Genomic DNA, 19,825 nt, shown 5'->3' with positions numbered 1-19,825 from the left:
AAATTCACACACCCCTTATCGTCGTATCATGAAATTAAAAAAAGCAACCAGAACGCTAAAAATCCCAACTGATAGTTGGATGGCAGTGACGGTAATAGTTGTTGATGAGAGAATATTCAAATATTAAATTCTGACCATACACAGAGAAATAAGTAGAAGCTGCCATGTGCGAAAAAGACTTTAGTTGACAGCGGGTTCACGCCCCTTCAAATGCTTTCTCCTGTTTGAGAACCACTCCTTCAGGGTATGACAATCTAATGCATAGTAGCTCAAAACGTCAACAATGTTTCTGAATACTTCATTTTCACTGAAGCAGTTTTATATTCTTGGCATCAGCTACAATCCAGGATCGGTCAATCTCTGATTCGTGGCGTGCCATGATGTTTGCTTCTTTTCTACTGGTCGACTCCAAGTTGTGCTCCCTGAAAATGTGATTAAATTCCAAAGTTTTGAATATGTCAATGAAAATTCTAAATTTTATGCAGAAATAAATATAAATATTTCACACATGCAGGTTACACAAGCGCAGGAAAGGCGCTCGGGTACATGTGAAATCCTATCACTGAGAAGGACTAAAATTCGCATAACGACTAATAAAAATATCTTGAATTAGGTCCGCGCTTTTTTCAATTCGGCCATTTTGACATTTACATTGACATTCAGACGCACAGGCCACAGTGAGAATGCAGAACTGTAACTCAGGATGAAATTTATAGCAGAACGTCTATGTACGTCTACGAACGGTCTATGTATATTTGTATGGTCCACAAAACAGAAAGATTACGATACCTGTTTCAATAAGACATGCGCTTGGGTCTTGGATTGTATTTGCTTGTCTCTCAATTTGGCTTGGAGAAGAAGACAGTTGACTTCATCAACCTCGTTTTGCTGAAAATGTAATTGATTGCAGACAAGATCCGAAAATAAATATAGTAGAATCGTTATTCGTATGGGTTTGGATTTCCATTACAATAATTGACCAGACAAAGGACACATTGATTTTCTTTAGTAAAGACTTTGTGACATCTTATCGAAGGTGTTGAATACTTTTCCTTCATTGCAGTAATTGTAATTGTTCTCAATCTTTCGAAATACTTCCTTCCTGATTAAATTTAATTAACGAAATTATTTGGAATTAGCATGGTGTTTGCTTCTTTTCTACTGGTCGACTCCAAGTTGTGCTCCTTGAAAATGTGATTAAATTCCAAAGTTTTGAATATGTCAATGAAAATTCTAAATTTTATGCAGAAATAAATATAAATATTTCACACATGCAGGTTACACAAGCGCAGGAAAGGCGCTCGGGTACATGTGAAATCCTATCACTGAGAAGGACTAAAATTCGCATAACGACTAATAAAAATATCTAGAATTAGGTCCGCGCTTTTTTCAATTCGGCCATTTTGACATTTACATTGACATTCAGACGCACAGGCCACAGTGAGAATGCAGAACTGTAACTCAGGATGAAATTTATAGCACAACGTCTATGTACGTCTATGAAAGGTCTATGTATATTTGTATGGTCCACAAAACAGAAAGATTACGATACCTGTTTCAATAAGACATGCGCTTGGGTCTTGGATTGTATTTGCTTGTCTCTCAATTTGGCTTGGAGAAGACAGTTGACTTCATCAACCTCGTTTTGCTGAAAATGTAATTGATTGCAAACGAGATCCGAAAATAAATATAGTAGAATCGTTATTCCTATGGGTTTGGATTTCCATTACAATAATTGACCAGACAAAGGACACATTGATTGTCTTTAGTACAAAAAACTTTGTGACATCTTATCGAAGGTGTTGAATACTTTTCCTTCATTGCAGTAATTGTAATTGTTCTCAATCTTTCAAAATACTTCCTTCCTGATTAAATTTAATTAACGAAATTATTTGGAATTAGCACGACATGGGAAATGATCTCAATTTGATGTTCCAAGTATAGATCAGTAAGCAGTAGTTTAAATACAAGTTACCCCAGCTCTTTACATTCAACAACACCTCTGTTCAATGTACACAGATCAAGCCTCTCTTCAGCTCATATCGCATATATAGATAGTTATTAAGAAAATTAGGACTGCAAAAACCAGCACATTACATGATCAATGGTGATATATGAAATGAGTAAATAGACTTACATGATCACTTGTTTCCATGGGTTCTTGAGGCAAAAGTATTATCGCAAAAGATGACTGCACCGGCACAAAATCCGTTCAGATGACACCTCACGTCACTATCAACATTGTCTGTTAGCACAGGCACGGTAGAACCAGGGGGTCTCTTCGAAGAGTTGACACCAGTTGGATGAATTTGAAGATCAATCCAAGACTGTTGAAAAGAAAATACTTGTTTCAAAAATTTGCAATACAAGGGAACTATTCAATATTCGAACAGCTTCTTCGAGGTGCAAAACTTCAATATAAAATTGAATAGTATATGCATATTGAAATGAGCCCGAATATTTTCGGCTGAGACTCGTCAGGGGTAATCGTCAGTAACTAGTAGAGAACTCGAAAGAACGTTGTACATCAAAAATCGTATCACAAAATATCACGTCACCGGCATTCAGTATTACGCAGATATCACACTGGATACATTTGTATGTGACAAAAGGGTGTCTTTCATAGAACAAATAATTATTGTAATGGAAAGTTGCATGTCACCGTACCACCAATTTTACTACAGCACGAGTAGCATACTTTCCTGGATTGTTAATCATTTTAGTGTAATTTTACCAGCAAACATTCATAAAAATAACCAAATGCAGCAGAATCAAATTCATTATCTAAGGATATACCAGTTTACTTACGAAATACCGCGATGCTTACCAGTATTTAAAACAACAAATGCATTTCAAGAAGGTGCCAATTGCAATACATACTACCTGCACATTAGGGCATTTTTCATATTCTTTCCATCAGCCGCAACTCAGGCTTGATGAGTCCCTGATTCGTGGCGTGCCATGGCGGATCTTTTTTTACTGGTCAAATCCAAATGCTGCTCCTAGAAAATACGAAACATTACAAAGGAAAATTGTAAATTTGATGCAGAAGTAAATATAAATATTTCACACAGATAGGTTACAGAAGCGCAGGAGAGGTGCTCAGCCCCCCAGGTTGAGAACCACTGACCTAGCCCATTATAGTTCAGTAAGCAATAGTTAAAGTACAAGTTACACGAGCTCATTACGTTCAACTACATCTCTGTTCAGTGTACACAGTTCAGGGTACACTTTACTGTGCAGTGTACACAGATGAAGCCTTTTTCAGCTCATATCGAATAGCCCGTAAGCTACTCTGCGAGATAGTTCTTGAGAAAAGTAGGACTGCAAAAACCAGCAAATTACATAATCAATGGTGATATATAAAATGAAAAAATAGGCTTACATAATCACATGTATCCATGGGCTCTTGAGACAAAGGTCTGTATCACATAAGATGACTGTGCCGGCACAAAACCCGTTACGAACGACTCCTCACGTCACTGTCAACATTGTCTGATAGCGCAGGCACGGTAGACCCAGGGGGCTCTTTTTAAAGAATGGACATCAGTTGAACGAATTTGAGGATCAATCCAAGACTATTGAAAAGAAAATATTTGTTGCAAAAATTCGCAATTCAATTGAACTGCTCAGTAATCACGCAGATATCATACTGGATACAGTTTTTTTTTCTGCAATAAGTTGTGCGTGACAGAAGGGTGTATTTTATAGAATAATTGAGTAATGGAATGGAAAGTTGCACATGACGTTACCACCAATTTTACTCTGGCACAGTTAGTATACTTCCTGGATTGTTAACAATTTTTGTGAAATTTTACCAGCAAACTTTCATAAAAATCTTTTTCACAAAGATAACCGATTGCAACAGAATCAAATTCATTCTCTAAGGATATACCAGTTCACTTACAAAACACCGTGATGCTTACCAGTATTCCATACAGCAAATGCATTTCAAAAAGGTGCCAAGTTCAATACATACTACCTGCAAAATAGAGTTTAGTTCAGTTACCGTATCACAATGAACTCAGAAAAGTCAAATTTGGGGATTGGGCAAAACAAATACTACCCCTTGTGATCCATGGTTTGTTGAAAAGATTGTTTGTTTGGCTGTGCTATTATTGGGGCGATTTTTTGGACCTAAAAATGTAAGATTTTAACTAAAAAATTCAAATTCACACATATTTTGATGATGAAAAACTTAATTTTGACCCCATGTACTTAAATTAGGTGTTTCTCACATAGTGTTAGCATTGTATTACCAGAACTTTTCTTTATTTCTGGCTGGAGCTGTCTGTTCTTCCGAAGTAATTTGATCTGAAAAAATCTTTTAGCATGAAAATTGACAAATTTATACATGAAAAAGAACTTATTTTATCGAAATCTGGACCCATGAATAATTCTAGTATTAGTTACATCTCGTATTATGGTAGAAATAATTATTTTGTTGTAGTACAACGAAAGATACTTTCCTACATTTTCGGGTAGAAAGTGTCTGTCCTAACTAAGTAGCTTGGCAAGAATGAAGAAAGAACGTTCACCAGCTGCAGTTGTTGGCCGGCAACACTGAAGTTGTGCGTACACTGCACTCTCTCTCTCATTATGACAAAGTTGTCTACATTGCAAGTATTCATCATACGGTTTTTAATAGAAGAACCAATGCCCACGCAGTCTTGCTTCAGTTAGGATAGTGCAATAGGCTAAGTTGAGTATTTGTTTCATTTGACAGTTTATGATTCACAATGAGCAGACGATGGTCCGTCTACAACGGTAGGACTATAAAGTAGGCTACAAGATGTAAATTGTAAAATGATAAGTTCACCGACAGTGCAATCATCTATGATACAAACGAAATGCAAGTTGCCAACAAAATTTTGATTCTGTAAAGAATTTTGGCAATTTTTGACCTAACGGTACAATTTTGACAAAATTCTGACCTATTTTGACATTTCAAAAAAATCGCTTTAGTTAACACCTTACCACTTGGAATAAACAGTAGGCCTACAGTGTAAAACGTGTTGCAGTTGAAAAACAATCAAAACCGTTGCATGACTGTCATACCGGCATTCAATTGCTGACATTGCAGTACTTGTCCACAATGGATCACAATATCGCCTACATAGTGATATTTCAGTGTGGATAGAGAGAACATCCCTTTATCCATATGTCAAAAAAGTTAATTTTATAGCAGCTTCGCATCAGTACCGTAGTACTGGACCTGGTCGCAGCCTGGTATATTATCAGATTCGAAGCTCGATCATCCAGCAATAATATCTGACGAATCATATACTACAAAACATCTAAAGAACATTCATATGAATAAGGGATATGAGTAGCCTGCTAAAACATCTAAAACAAACGACGTTACTGCAATGTCAAAACGAGTTAATTTTATGACTATTCTCACATTACATACATTCAATAACATTTACCGCATCTCCATACCTTACAGTACATGGAATTTATGATCCTTTACGCTATCAGGTAGCAGAAACTGCTTCAATATATCCACTTCGCCAAGTTTTTTCGTGTACCTTACTCTCTGCCTGAAGCCTGACGAACCACCAATTCAAATCCAAACTGAAATCGAGCGCGCTCTACCGTGACGAAGGTTGTGACCCCTCTGCGTCACAGGGAAATATGTATATTTCATTGAAATATTACCCTTAAACTTAGTGTTGGGTCAAGTGAGTAATATTATTTTACATATACCGTGATTTAATGTGATCTCCAAACGTAGCGATGGTTTATGAATGCAAAATTGATGATAAATTACCAAGTATAAATTTTTTGAAAATAAGCCGCAGTGACGAAGTGTTACATGTAAACGGAGAAATACGCAGAAGCGTTGCGACGATAATGGCCCAATGCGTTTATATCCCCAAAAAGTGTGTCTGTACGCAGAAAAAAGTGTTATGAAGTGTTCAATACGACCTTGCGGATTTACAGTGTAGGAGATTGTTACTGTTTGGCGAAAGTGTTTTCGCGGATGGTAGCAGGCCTGCATGGGGACGTGCTATAAACCAGTGGTTCCCAACGTGGGCGATATCACCCCCAGGGGTCGATTTGGCGGTCTAGGGGGGCGAAAATAACGAAGGGGGCGATAGGGGGGCGAAAACGGACGAAGGGGGCGATAGGGGGCGAAAACAATGAAGTGGGCGATAGGGGGCGATGGAGCGGTAAAACGGCCATATGCAGTCAGGAACGTAACTGCCGCCCCAAAAACCCCACAATTCGGGGGGGGGGGGACTCGAAGGGGGCCCAAAATTATTTCGTGAATTAACATAAATTATAGAGTAATTGTTTAGAAATTCATGAAACTTTTTCAAAAATTGTTCGCGCTGTGCGCGATTTAATATTGTCACATATCTTGATTTGGGGGTAGGCCCACCCTTCCCCCAACAAAAATACGCATCATTTATGGAAATGGAGACTTCAGCGTCTGCCATTACTGCGCCCCGACGCACCATAACATATGAAGTTATAGGCTATGTAGGCTAACTTACAACTCCGAGAAGTATGCTAAAACGATCAGCAGGGAGAAGACCGTGGCCTTGACCTTGAAACATAGAAGGTTCCCGTTCAAACTAATCGAATAAATTCAGAATTTGCGCCACCGAGAATCTCGTTTTGCATCAATATTTTACAACGTAATTCAACGTTGTGCACTGCGCAGTGCGAAGTATTAATAACAAATCAAACAGTGACGGGTGACACCGAGGAAATACGAGTGTATAAAGCAGACAAGAAGGAGTAGCCTGCAGATGATACAAAACGAGAAAGTACGCATCTAATCAGTAATTCTTCAACTTGCGTACAGCGCAATGGGGTTCCAAGTCTGACATCGCGAAAATTGTTGGCTCATTGTAACAACGCTTGAGCTGCATTGTTGCAATACCCGATAAAAGTTGGCAAAGCCTTGTTAGAGTAATGAATATGCGCACTTTGCGCAGGAATGACTTTCAATTCGCAGGCATAGGCAAACACACTGTCATATTTCGCGCTCCAATTAAAGAGACTATCACGGAATTAACTCAAGACTTATTTTCTAAACGAATATGGGTGCAAATACAATTTAATTAAGAGGAGAACGTGAATTCGATTTCCTAGTCGACGAGAGAGAAGATGTTTCTCAGCTCAAGCGCGCGTATCTGTTGATGGTGAATAGTTGGCATTTACGCGCTATCACTGACTCGCTAATTGACAGCGCTGATGATTTGAAATTGCAGACGCCGGGCGTTTAATCTTATGGGGTGGCCGCCACCCCGTAACTCGGCGCCTATGGGTGTCGCAGCGCACTTGATTTACACACTGCGCCACTCGCCTCCCTTTTGTGCACAATACATTCGTTCCCTATTTCTTGTCTTTATTATTTTTGGCCTTATTAACGTTGAGACGGTGACGCTGAGAAGCGGCATAATATTTGCAAATATCTTTATTGACAAGATTGCTTGAACATGAATCTATGCCGAAATTTGCGGCGGTCTACTTAGGGGGGGCGGCATTTTAATCGAGAGCCAGGGGGGCAGCACATGCTGCTACGCCAGTACATCGAAAAGAACTGTGACATCGGGCACTCTAGGCTAGGGTGGCCATTAGGGCTGTTCAAGAATAAACTTTTTTCCTGAATCTTGCTGGTTACTTGATTAAATCGTTAGGTTGCCTTAAAAAACGACGCACACCAAATTTGAATTCATTCCAACCAATATTCGCGGATTTCGTAGAGTTTGAAAATTTTGAATTTGCCTAAAAATGCAAAAAAAAATTTTTTTTCAAATTTTCCTTCCAACCTTATGAAATTGTTGCGCTGTCTTCAAAAACGATGGAAAACAAATTTGACTCAATTTCAAGCTGCAGAAGCGGAGTTATTCAAGTTTTTTGATGATAATTCTGGGATAATCCACCAATCAAGGATAATCCCAGAATTATCAAAGAAAAACTGAAATAACTCCACTTCTACAGCTTCGAATTGAGTCAAATTTGTTTTGCATCGTTTTTGAAGACAGCGCAACAATTTCATGGGGTTGGCGAAAAAATTTGAAAAAATATTTTTTTTTCATTTTTAGGCAAATTCAAAATTTTCAAACTCTACGAAATTCGCGAATATTGGTTGGAATGAATTCAAATTTGGTGTGCGTCGTTTTTAAAGGCAACCTAACGATTTAATCAAGTAACCAGCAAGATTCAGGAAAAAAGGTTATTTTTGAACAGCCCTAGTGGCCATACGTCCGGAATTTCCCGGACATGTCCGGAATTCCACTGTTCAAACTAGCGTCCGGGAGGAATTTCTAAAATATGCCAAATGTCCGGAATTTTGAAGACTTGACGTAGGCTCATAATTTTTTCGTAAATTAACATGTAACATTATTTTGGGGAATATTTATGCTAATGCATGATATTTTTCTTCGCGCAGCGCGATTTACTACCGCATTTAATGATTTTAATATGGGGACTACCGCCCTCGCATAAAGTGCAATAAAATATAAATATAAACGACCGTCATTTGCTGGAATAAGCCTAATTGTAATCGAAAATATAGGCGAACGGTATATTCCTAAAGATCGTGAGGGCCGTTTAAATGCATTATTCAATGATATATAGTGGCTCCAAACTTGGAGGTCATTTGCCTTTATTCTAGGGTTCGCGAATATGTTGAACGTAATCAGCTTCCAAAATAGCCCGTGAGTAAGTCAGGGCCAAGGTGCTGACTTCTTTTAGTATTCAGCTCGTCAAATTTTTATCTGGGCCACGGAACATTTTCAAATTGGAGATGGAGTCGGGACCTTAAAAGGTTGGAAACCACTGGATGTTGGGTGTTTATAACGCTCCGTGGATCGCACCGGCATAAGGCTGATAAACAATCTTAGCGGAGGGACATGAACATGACTTCGTCTAACGATGTACAATTACGATCCCTGTATTTTCGAACTCATCAAACTCCACCAGCTCTACCGCTAATTATGATCATGAGGGCGGAGAGTAGTAACTATAGTAACTATATAGTAATACATGGAACAACCAATATTATTGACAGAATTCATTCAACAAATTTAACGAACAAATGCATATAGAAACCAGATTCATATAGCACCCCCCCCCCTCCCCAGAAGTTGCATCGATTACCCTATGGTGGACTAAAAATCATTGTTTATTTGGGTGGGTAGGGGCTGAAAATGTGGTTTCGGTCCCGGTTACATAACACACAGCCATATACTCCTGAACTGGATCGTGGCCACCTTTAGTCTGTGAGCAAAGCTTTGCTATATAGTGTGCGCTAATGAGTGTCCGGAATTTGTGTCACAGAAATATGGTAACCCTACTCTAGGCCGAGGTGGATGTTAGACTCTAACATCGTTCGACTTCCTCCTATATGTTCATTGTGTCTTATCGCATTGTACATTGTGTGTGACACTTGCTCAGATAAAAATAATAATCCAACAATGTTAAGTTATGTTGGTACTCAAGTTGACCACTGCCAGTATCCAGTGACTTTGAACATGCACTAGAATAATTTAAAAGATCACTCGGGTACGTTGGCGACCCAAATATATATCCTTCGCGACTCATACTGTAAGAACCCCTGATGTAAACGAACAGTGCATTTTTAATGCAGCGAATCTCAACGTTTTGCTCCAGCATCCACAATGCAAGATACACGAATATGTCTTTCTTCACACTTGAGATTCTATTTCGTCTACGAATTTCATCAATTCAAGATATGTTACTTACTGCTCAAAGACAGTCGGCATCAAAATTTCATCAATTCAAGATATGTTACTTACTGCTCAAAGACAGTCGGCATCAAAAGTTGCATTCGAAAGGCAGCCATAGACATCAAATGTACGCTGCCTGGAGTATGCTATTGCTATGCTGTCTCCACGTAAGATCTACTGAGTGGTCGTAGCGTTGAACGACGGCATGACGAAGCAGTCGAGATCAAACTACTACGTCTCTGCATACATTTTCACAAAGGCCTCAAACATTAGCTTTGAATATATTGCAAAAATGATATTCCTTCGGATGTCATAACATTGAAAACCCTCCGCGCGCGCAGTTCACAAGCTCTGGTATACGGATATTTCGAGCTGCCGTTGCACGTGAGAATGATTTATATCAGCAACCGCTGAGTAATGAGTTGACATGGAAATCGTCATGTTTTATTTGACGGGTATAGAATTTCAATTCTTTTATCGGGCATTTGTCTGGTTTACATACTGCTCGAGTACAGCTAATACTCGTGTTTATGTTATAATCAAAAGTGACGTTTGCAAATCAGATGTTCCTGATATCAAGCCTTACCCAAAACCAAAGCCTCAATTAAACCCTAACCTGTAATTTACTTTCGTGTCATATGTAGAATAATCAGTTGCCACATGTATTTTCGGCTGCGTTAATTAAATATCTCAGAGGAGGTTATAATAATTTCGCCCCCCCATCGCCCCCTTGTTTCTCAAAATTGCCCATTAGTGGGTGATGCCGCCTAAGTTGGGAACCTCTGATCTAGAATATAATTTTATTGAGTAGGTGTGCAATGTGCATTGTGCAAGTGTGCAATGAGCATACTCTTCGTAGTGCGGGGCATGTATCTGAGCCAGATTGGATATCCGGCCGGATTTTTTCAATTTTGGCCGGACCGGATCAGATCCGGATCAGTACTTTTTCTGTTACGGACGGAGCCGGATCACTATTGTTTTGATACGATCAAAATCTTTATGGATAAGCATGAATTTTATAACTAAATAACTATCAACCAACCACACGCAAGTAACCGACAAGTCAATGCGAAAATAAACGAGGCATAGTTATAAATTCACGGAACTCCCGTACCGAGTACGGCCGGATTTCTGGCCAGACTTTATCATTTTTGGCCAGAGCCGGATTGGAGCCGGATCAATACTTATTCCTGATACGACCGGAGCCGGACCAGAGAATTGAACAACCGGATCGGAGCTGGACCAGAGAATTTGTCGATCCGCTCCTCACGAATTCTTCGGTATACCGTGAATGCTCCACTAGAATAATTTACACTTGCATTCGAAAATAGCGGCATAATTGGCCTGTGTTTGTTTTATTAACACAATTGATGCGCTTATCAACATTTAGGTCATTTGCGCACACACAGTAATTTCCCAGTTCATGTCTTTTCAGATTTTCTCCGCTGCCATCTTTCTTTAATTCGGTTCTTTCTTCCTCTCTCCATCTAGGGTTGCATTTAAAATAAACGGTGTTTTAAAACACTTTGTTGTTTAAGACATTTTTCAAACAGTGTTTTAAACAAAAGCCTTTTATAAAAACATTTTTTTTAAGTTGTAAAATTATTCCATATAATTGTGTAAATACTTTTCAAAAATATGTTGCATGAGCTTACAAACAATTACCACCAGATATAGCCTACGTACATCGGTATGGGATGGTTGGAACCCTCAAAATAGTCGGTTCAACAGCAATAGTACAGACATTTCGTCAAAGTAGCTATATTTAACCTATATCAATGTGAATCCACAATGACGTCACAATTGAATATTCGGCACGTCATGGCGTAAAAAAACAATAAAAATATGTTTTGAACATGTCTGTTTTAAATTCATTTTTGTTTTAAATGCAACCCGTCCACGGCGTCCATGCTATTTCTATTTAACGTTTTAATTAGATGTATCTAAAAATAGGTAAAATTGCGAAGAATGTTAATGCACATCACGGTGAAACGAATTATTGAAATGACAAAATCATCAACCGGTATAGTATCTTTAACCCTAATAATAATTGGAGGTCAAGGCATCATACACATGCATACATTCATCCACGCCCAGCAGAGTACCACACTGAGCGAGAAAAAATGGGCGGAAGTCCAAATCCAGCACTATGAAATGATAAGGGCAACCTCAAATACAAAAATTCATATCGCTGGTATATCGGACTCCCCATCATCGGGAATTGATGCTAGAGATTAAAAAAACTTGTCAATGGAATTAATGTTTTCTTTCGATTACAGTACTTTCGTTGGTGTTATTCTATATGTATTCGGTACAATTTGAGTCTCCCACAGTTTGCGCGTTTGCTAGATATTTCCGCGAAGTCAGGTTGAGCGTCTATATAATGAGCAGTGATTGAATGTTTCACCCTCATATTTTTGATAAGTTCGATTTTTTTAACCATCACGGCAGTTCGCGGCCGTTTGTGAGGCTAAATCTGCGTTATAATCGTCCCGCACTTTCCGCGTTTAGCAGATATTCTCAACCAGACCACGTATAGCGTCCACAGGGGTCAGTGACCCAAGTTTCAACTATCAGATACCTCATAAGTTTAATTTATAACTATTACGACGGTTATCGGTCATTTGTGACGATAAATTCGTCTTATATTGGAATTTCGGGTGTCCGGCAGTTTACTCGTTTTCCCGATAGATCCCGCCAGGCTATGTTCAGCGTCTATTTGGGTCAGTAACCGAATGTGCAACCCTCATATTATTCATAAGTTCGATGTTAACTATCACGATAGTTCTCGGCCGCTTGTGAGGTTAAGTCTGCCTTATACTCGAAAATTAGGGTGTCCCGCAGTTTCCGCTTTTTAAACTTTAGAGTTCCTTGAGATCTACAAATGTCAATGACCGATTGTCGGGGGTTCCCACTTTTCCGCTGTTTCGATGTTTTAGTGCCTACTGTGTGATCTATAAAGGTTAATGACCGACTGTTCCGCGTAATCCTCTGTTTCAGCGCTTTAGGAGTCGAGGTTTCCCGCTTTTTCCGCGTTTAAGGGGCCATTTCCGAGAGTTCCGCGTTCCGTCATTTTAGGGTTACCCGCGAAATAGCGACAACAGCGTCGTGTTGTCGTGACAAAATCGTTCACGCGCGTCCGGTCGAGGGCGGAAAAAAATCTGGCAACGCTATCTCGGAAAACGATACTAAACTGAGCAGAGAGAATTGGCGCGCACTCAACGCTGAGTACCAATCGATTTTTAGTTGAGTGGAGATTCGCATTTAAGCATATGACGGCCCAAGCGGAGATTTCAACACTTCGGCTGGTGTGCTTCAAGGTGACACCCTGGCACCGTTCTTGTTTGTGGTCATCCTTGACTTCGTGCTACGAACGGCCTTCCCGGATACTACGAACTTCTTCGAATGGCGGCCACGGCAAGGAACGCGCACGCGTACGACTCGCGAGGCAATCCACGTAGGTATTCTTGCCCACGCAGACGACCTAGCCCTGCTTGCCCCGAACACCGCATCGGCACAGCGTCTCATTAACCAGCTAGGGGCCGCCGCCGCTCTTGTTGGCCTCCAGATCAACGCTAAGAAGACTGAGGTTCTGGCCATACCAGCTCTACCGGCGAACGCGACATCAATTCAACTGGGAGATATCGATCTCAAGTATGTAACGAGTTTTGTATACATCGGTATTGACGTCGCTGACTCTGGAAAAGCACTCAAGGCGAGGCGAGCAAAGGCCTGGGGCGCGGCAAGACGGCTACATAGCCTCTTCCATTCAAGTGCCTCAACCCAGCTCAAGACCCGCATCTTCCGTGCCACTGTCGAGCAGGTTCTTAACGGAATAGAAGCACTCACGCTGACAGAAAAGCTGGCTAAGACACTCAACGCCAACTACGATGCACTCCTCCGCTACGCACTCGGCATCCACCACCCGGAGCACATATCCACCAATGCTCTGCGCAAACTCACAAAAACAGTCCCATGCCGTTTGCTGGCTGCTGAACGACGCTTACGCTTTATCGGTCATCTAGTGCGGCATCAAGACGATCAACCAGCCGCCGCCATCATCAACCACATTCCGACGGAGCCATGGCGCAGAGGTGGCTGGAATAGAACCACATGGCGCTCAACAATAGAGACCGAGCTAGCGCAACGCGGGCTATTGCTCGAAGACGCCCACGACCGCCCACAATGGAGGCGCTTAATAAGTGCCCAAAACTCATTATCTTGATGTTCATTTGTTTCCTGTTTTATTTTGCCCTTTTATTTAATTGAAAGCCGATATATATATATATATATTTGAGCAGTACTCAGTTGAGGAGAAGAATTGGGCTCCACCCTAAATCCTTAATCCAATCGAAGTTACATTATGGCATCCTCTGTTGGGGGGTTGCCAGTAAAACTGCACTCAAGCCACTGCAGAAACTACAGCATAAAGTATTTCGAATCATAGCTAGGGCCCCAAAGGGGCCTGGCTGCCCATCCAATAAGTCGCTGCTGAAGAGATTCGGCGTCATAAACATAGAAGATATGCGGAAACTAGAAATCGCCAAGTTTATGTGTCAGTTTCACTGCGGTCGTTGCCCCGAATACTTCAATGACTTCTTTACCTCTGAATCAAGAGCGCACAAGTACAACACACGCGCGTCCACGTCGTCCAAATATCATATGATCGACCGAAATGATCATCGCTCTATCAAATATGCCGGACCTGATGTGTGGAACAGTATCGTGCCGGTCATCCGGCAGTCGACGAGCATGTCCACATTCAAGTCGAAATACAAGCAATTACTACTAAATAAATACAGTCCATCCTCAAGATTATCGGACCACGACTGACCTATCGATCTCGCTTCCCATGACATGCCGCCCTATTTCTTGTCGCTTCCTTTTTCTATACTATCTTCTTTACTTTCATTCAGTGTGCATGCCTCCTCTTTACATCACCTCCAGGGCTGGCCAACCTTTTCAGCCAAAGGGCCACATTTGATCAACTAAATATTGCGGGGACCACTAGCCGCGCGAAGCGCGAAAATTTTTCGGAGTTTGTAGCTCAATAGTATTGTCACTTGACTATAATGCGGGCCTGCAGTATATCGCTGGGCTCAGTTTACCAGGACGGGACTATTCAGCGCCTGGACATATAAATTTCGAAAGCTTCGACCAACATGCGTCAATCATTTTGTGCCTAGGTTTCATAGTCGACGGTCTTTCTGCGAGCGCAAACGCTAGGTCGCATATGTTGAACGACACATTGTCTCGTAATTAATCGAGAATGTAGTTAGACTCAATCTGATACATTAGGCGTTCTTTCATTTTCGCAAAGATGTAACAATATTAAAAGCAAGAAATCGAGTGACGACATGTTGCGCGAAGCGTGTAGAAAGTAATTACTTTTGAAAAATTTATCGCAAATTATTCTGCTACATTGTAGTGTAATAAGATCTACCAAAGTGTGACTGGCTCATGGAAATGTCAATGCGTCGTAAATGATATTTTAGTCATCACATCTCAAGTGTTGCGGTGAGATTAATCAAATGTTTGGTTGGCCTTGCAAGTTCACAATCTGTGCAATTCATTTTTTATAACATTATAAATTTCGGAAATTACCTCGCGGGCCACTCAAAATATTCTCGCGGGCCACGGGTTGGCCGGCCCTGGCCTAGGCCAAGGTGGGTGTCCGATACCAAAGACAACTCCTAGTCGCTTCGACATCTTCCTTTCTTTTCATTGTATCTCATTTTTTATGGTGTATTGAACTGATAAAATTGCTAATAAACCAATGATGATGAACACTCTGATTATAGATTAGGCCTTCTAACCTACGGATAGACAAACAACTCCTGGCGGTTACGCATGGGCAAACAGTGCTTCTTCTTGCTGAGTAGTATAAAAGTAACATAATCAGCAGTGCTACATCTGGCGACCTGCGCGCTGAAATTTAATATAATTGGCATTGAACGAAAGCTAGTGTCGCAGTGATTTCGAAAATTCAAAATAAAATCTCGTCAGGACAACGCATGCGCCCCGAAACAGCCCTAAAAGTATGAAAACCGGCATTGCTCGGACAATGGCACCGTCGCAACACACTGAACTTGAACATAACAATGACCAATTCCGTCCAGCGATTGCTCTGATTAATTCCGATTTCAGACTTTGGGGGCTGTTTTGAGGTCGTTCCATTGTCTTATTCAAGTAGTGTTGTGACGTGTCAAGTCACATGTAGTGTACAAGTGTGTCCAGTGATATGTCGTGTTCAAGTACTCACACACAGTTTTGAGAAGTCACGGACGCATCGAGCAAGGCAAGCTTATATAGTGAGCGGTTATGCCTGCAAACCTGGCCAGTGGTCACGTATAGCGATCATTGCGCAAAGCGATCTGCGTTATCGAAATGCACTGCTCGTTTTGTCCCGCTTAGAGATGACCATTACGTATTATGAACCAGAAATGTGATAAGTGACTTTGGCCCCAGACCAGGGATATATAGAACTCCGGGATGGCTGACTTCATTTTGGCCTTTACTTAAGTAGGTCCAGAAAGTTACCTGCAATCTGCCTCGAAATATCCACTTTTGTGCAAGCTAGCAATACAGCTGTTTCTAGAATAACGATCCTCAACCTTTTGCGGAATAGTTAGTGAGTAAGCTAGACATTCTTCCCTTATCACAACCTTACTGCTGTATAGCCAACCCAGTAAACTATGACACTGCTGTATAGCCAACCAAGTAAACTACGACAACTCTGAATTTCAGTAAATCATGAATGTGTTTAAGTTCTACACATCATATTAATCTGCATCAGGCCATAAATAACAGAGTGAATAACGAATAATATCAGCGTCTTCTACCTATTTACAAGCCATTGTCGGAAACCTTGCAGCTGGGAAGGGGGGGGGAGGGGGTAATAGGATTGATTTAATCAACCGTTTCAATTCGCGTTAATCGACAATTACCATGGAGTATAGGGTTGCATTTAAAACAAACATGTTTAAAACCAGGCCCTTGTATAAAACATACTTTTTCAAGCCATGACGTCAAGAATATTCAATAGTGACGTCATATTGGATTGACATTGACAATTGAAAATATAGTGTAAATATAGCTCCTTTGACGAAATATCTGTGCTATTGCTGTTGAACCGACTATTTTGAGGGTTCCAGCCATCCCATATCGATATTAGTCGGCTATATCGGTTGGTAATCGTCCGTAGGCTCATACAACACGTATTTTGGAAAGTATTTACACAATTATGGCATAATTTTACAACTTACATAGAATTTTTTTCAAAAGGCCTTCTGTTCAAAGCACTGTTTAAAGCAGAGGTCTCAAACACGCGGCCCGCCAGAGCATTTTGTGCGGCCCGCGACGACATTTTAGATTTTTATTAATTTGACAAAATATAAGTGTCACATATATATTTTCAGGTTATAAATTGAAAATTCCCTCTAAAATTGCTCTGAAAGCCTTGAACTATTCATCAAACTTCACCATCACATCAATTGCAAACGCTACCATGCAGTGGAACATTCACTATTTCGTCACATTTCCAATTCATGATGACAAAACCGGACCCTTGGACGATTCTAGATTGAAATTTGTGAGTTGGACTTGGACGCGACCTTTCTTAGAATTACTCAGACTCGGGCTAACTCGATGGCAAAATGAAAATGACTTGAGTGGACTTTAAGTGACTCGGAATGCCGTAAATTTGCTAGAACCATGGACGCAACATACTAATCGCGTATCAGGGGAATAGTAATAGATCAGAAGGTCGCAGCTTGGTATTTCGCTAACTAAGCAAGTATAGTTATGGCAACCATTGGCAATCTGTTAGTTACATCTTTGGTCGCTAAATCATGTTATTAAGGCCACTTAGAGGTACCGAGTACCGTAGTGGTACGCTCCAACGATGTAACAACAATGGGCCGTTCGGCGTTCCGACATTTCAATCACTAGGACACATTCATTAATATATTTATATCATATTTATATTTTTTCTGCTCCTATATTTGAAGATATTTGTCCATGAGATTAATAACCTACTTATCAGAAGTATACACGAATCCTGGATTGGAATTACAATGCTCAACTTAAAAATGTTTTGATATCAGATCAATCTCTATTATCAGTCTGTTGGATTCAAAATATTCATAGTAGCTGGAAATTATAACCTGATAGCTTTTATGATGGCATCATACATTTGTCCGCCCATATGGTGTCTATAGCTTATAGTCAATATATATCAAGTACAACAACAATTCTATTCAAATAGTTATAAATGTGATGATTCTTTTCATGCCAGGCCTAAATTAATACAAACGTAAATCACATTTTGCCGATGTGTGTTTACTGTCATTCTGCTGTATCGGCTCACTTTCAATAGGAAAATTCATTCCCGCCAAATAAGGCCTACTTGGAAAGACATAGAATACCCATATAAATGCTGCGGCCCGCGGCGTCGTCAAAACTGGGAAAATGGCCCGCGAGCACATTTGAGTTTGAGACCTCTGGTTTAAAGCATGTTTAAACATAGTGTTTCAAACACCGTTTGTTTTAAATGCACCCCTACCATGGAGCATTTCCAATAACGAAAAGATAGCAGGCCTGTAAGGACTCGAAATTGTGATAGCAGCATTGTCAGCTTCTATGTCACTCAATGAAAGTTGATCACGAAATCAACACACCATTGATACTTCTCTTCAGGTTCAAATGTAGCCTCGGGGGGTAGAAGTTTGGTACATATCATTATCAATTTAAGAAGCATTCGGTAGACCCAGTTGTTGAATTCAGCTGATATTTTGTTCACCGAGAAATAGTTTCATGACCGCAGTGAAGAAATTACCACAATGGCTTAACGGTACATCACGAATGGGCCTCCTGAAGCATTTCATGCCATTTATCAGTTAAGAAATATTCAGTATCATTGTCTTGCAGATTTTCCGATAGAGTGTTAGATGATTCCATGTCAAAATATCATCTCGGTGAGGATGCACGAGATCCAAATATTCAGATCGTGGCCATCTTTGCCAAGATTTCAATGGAATGTATGCCCAGTATAATATATCAGGATATCCACTGTTGACGTGATGCAAACGCTGGAACATCGCGTTTGTTTTTCCGGAATCCGCAACAAAAATGAACAAATGATGTATTTAGAGACATAAAGCAACCTTAGCAATATATATAGATTTATGCAGAGTTGGTCAGTAGTGAAGAACTTCTACTTCATTGCAGTACTCAAGTAGGTGTTGCCTATTTTCGAAGATATATCTTGTAATTTTGAAGCAGCCATCTCCAAACTTAAGTACCTTGCAGGCATTTCACTTTCTACAGCTACTTGAGGAAGTTTGAATACCAGTACGCCTGGGAATACGACTGTTACTTCTTACTTGAGTAGCAATGCAGACTACTTTAACCACATCAGGATTAATTTAAATCGCTCATTTGATAACGTATCACTAGAATCAGCAAAACTTACCTTGGACCGACTGAGGAGAGGTCCATGCGTTATTGCGACGATTTGACTAAACCTTGCAAATTGAAAGCAATCTTCAGAGTTTTCTCTTCCTCCATCGTACAGGCCTATAGCCTATAGGCTATGAGTGTTTATATGGTAAAGACAGGTCGTATCGTGTCCTTACGATTGTGTTGGCTTATCCATTCAAGGGAGTGGGCATCTTCATGGCTTCAGTAAGAGCAAATGGTCAACAAATGTTGTGGCCATATACTGGGAGTCAACCATTGGCAGTTCACAACAGTGTACTTCTGTTGAAGTATAATTCCAGTACTGTAGCATTGAGGTGCCGTTCATTAACAAACATATGTCTGCCTTATGTTACCAGACATGTAACTGATGAATAGTATCTGTAACAAGAGATTGGATTCAACAGTTGTTATGGACACTTACAACTGCAACGACCTTGACGTGTTGTGTTTGTATTAGATTCAAATATTTGGTTATCCTTAATTGAAATGCCTCTTGAATCTTGCACACCGGTGGTGTACTCAGTGGCTCCAATTCTTACTAGGAATAATCCAGCAATGATCTGGAATACCGGTAAGCCTGCAATACCAGCACTACCTGCATATTCACATATTAATCTATAGTACAAGATCTTAAC

General features: G+C 40.3%; 2 long non-coding RNA genes across 2 annotated transcripts in view; one reads left to right on the top strand and one right to left on the bottom strand.

The window, feature by feature from the left end:
• LOC145450985 (uncharacterized) overlaps positions 1 to 16,974 on the top strand; it is a 31,638-nt gene extending 14,664 nt beyond the window's left edge. Inside the window, exon 2 of the long non-coding RNA XR_013918664.1 lies at positions 16,857 to 16,974. This is a non-coding gene — a long non-coding RNA (uncharacterized LOC145450985). The remainder of the gene's footprint in view (positions 1 to 16,856) is intronic.
• On the bottom strand, positions 384 to 5,879 carry LOC145450535 (uncharacterized). The gene is made up of 7 exons (XR_013918513.1): positions 3,927 to 5,879; positions 3,386 to 3,578; positions 2,884 to 3,002; positions 2,138 to 2,327; positions 1,553 to 1,648; positions 790 to 888; positions 384 to 422 (listed from the first exon to the last, which is right to left on the bottom strand). It is a non-coding gene; the product is annotated as an uncharacterized LOC145450535 (long non-coding RNA).
• Positions 16,975 to 19,825: the final 2,851 nt, after the last annotated feature.

This window comes from Botryllus schlosseri, chromosome 11 (assembly GCF_051294905.1).
Source record: "Botryllus schlosseri isolate E-star chromosome 11, Bs_hap1, whole genome shotgun sequence".
Taxonomy (NCBI): domain Eukaryota; kingdom Metazoa; phylum Chordata; class Ascidiacea; order Stolidobranchia; family Styelidae; genus Botryllus; species Botryllus schlosseri.
The sequence above is the reverse complement of the archived record's forward strand: the minus strand, read 5'-3'. Positions and strand labels throughout refer to the sequence as shown.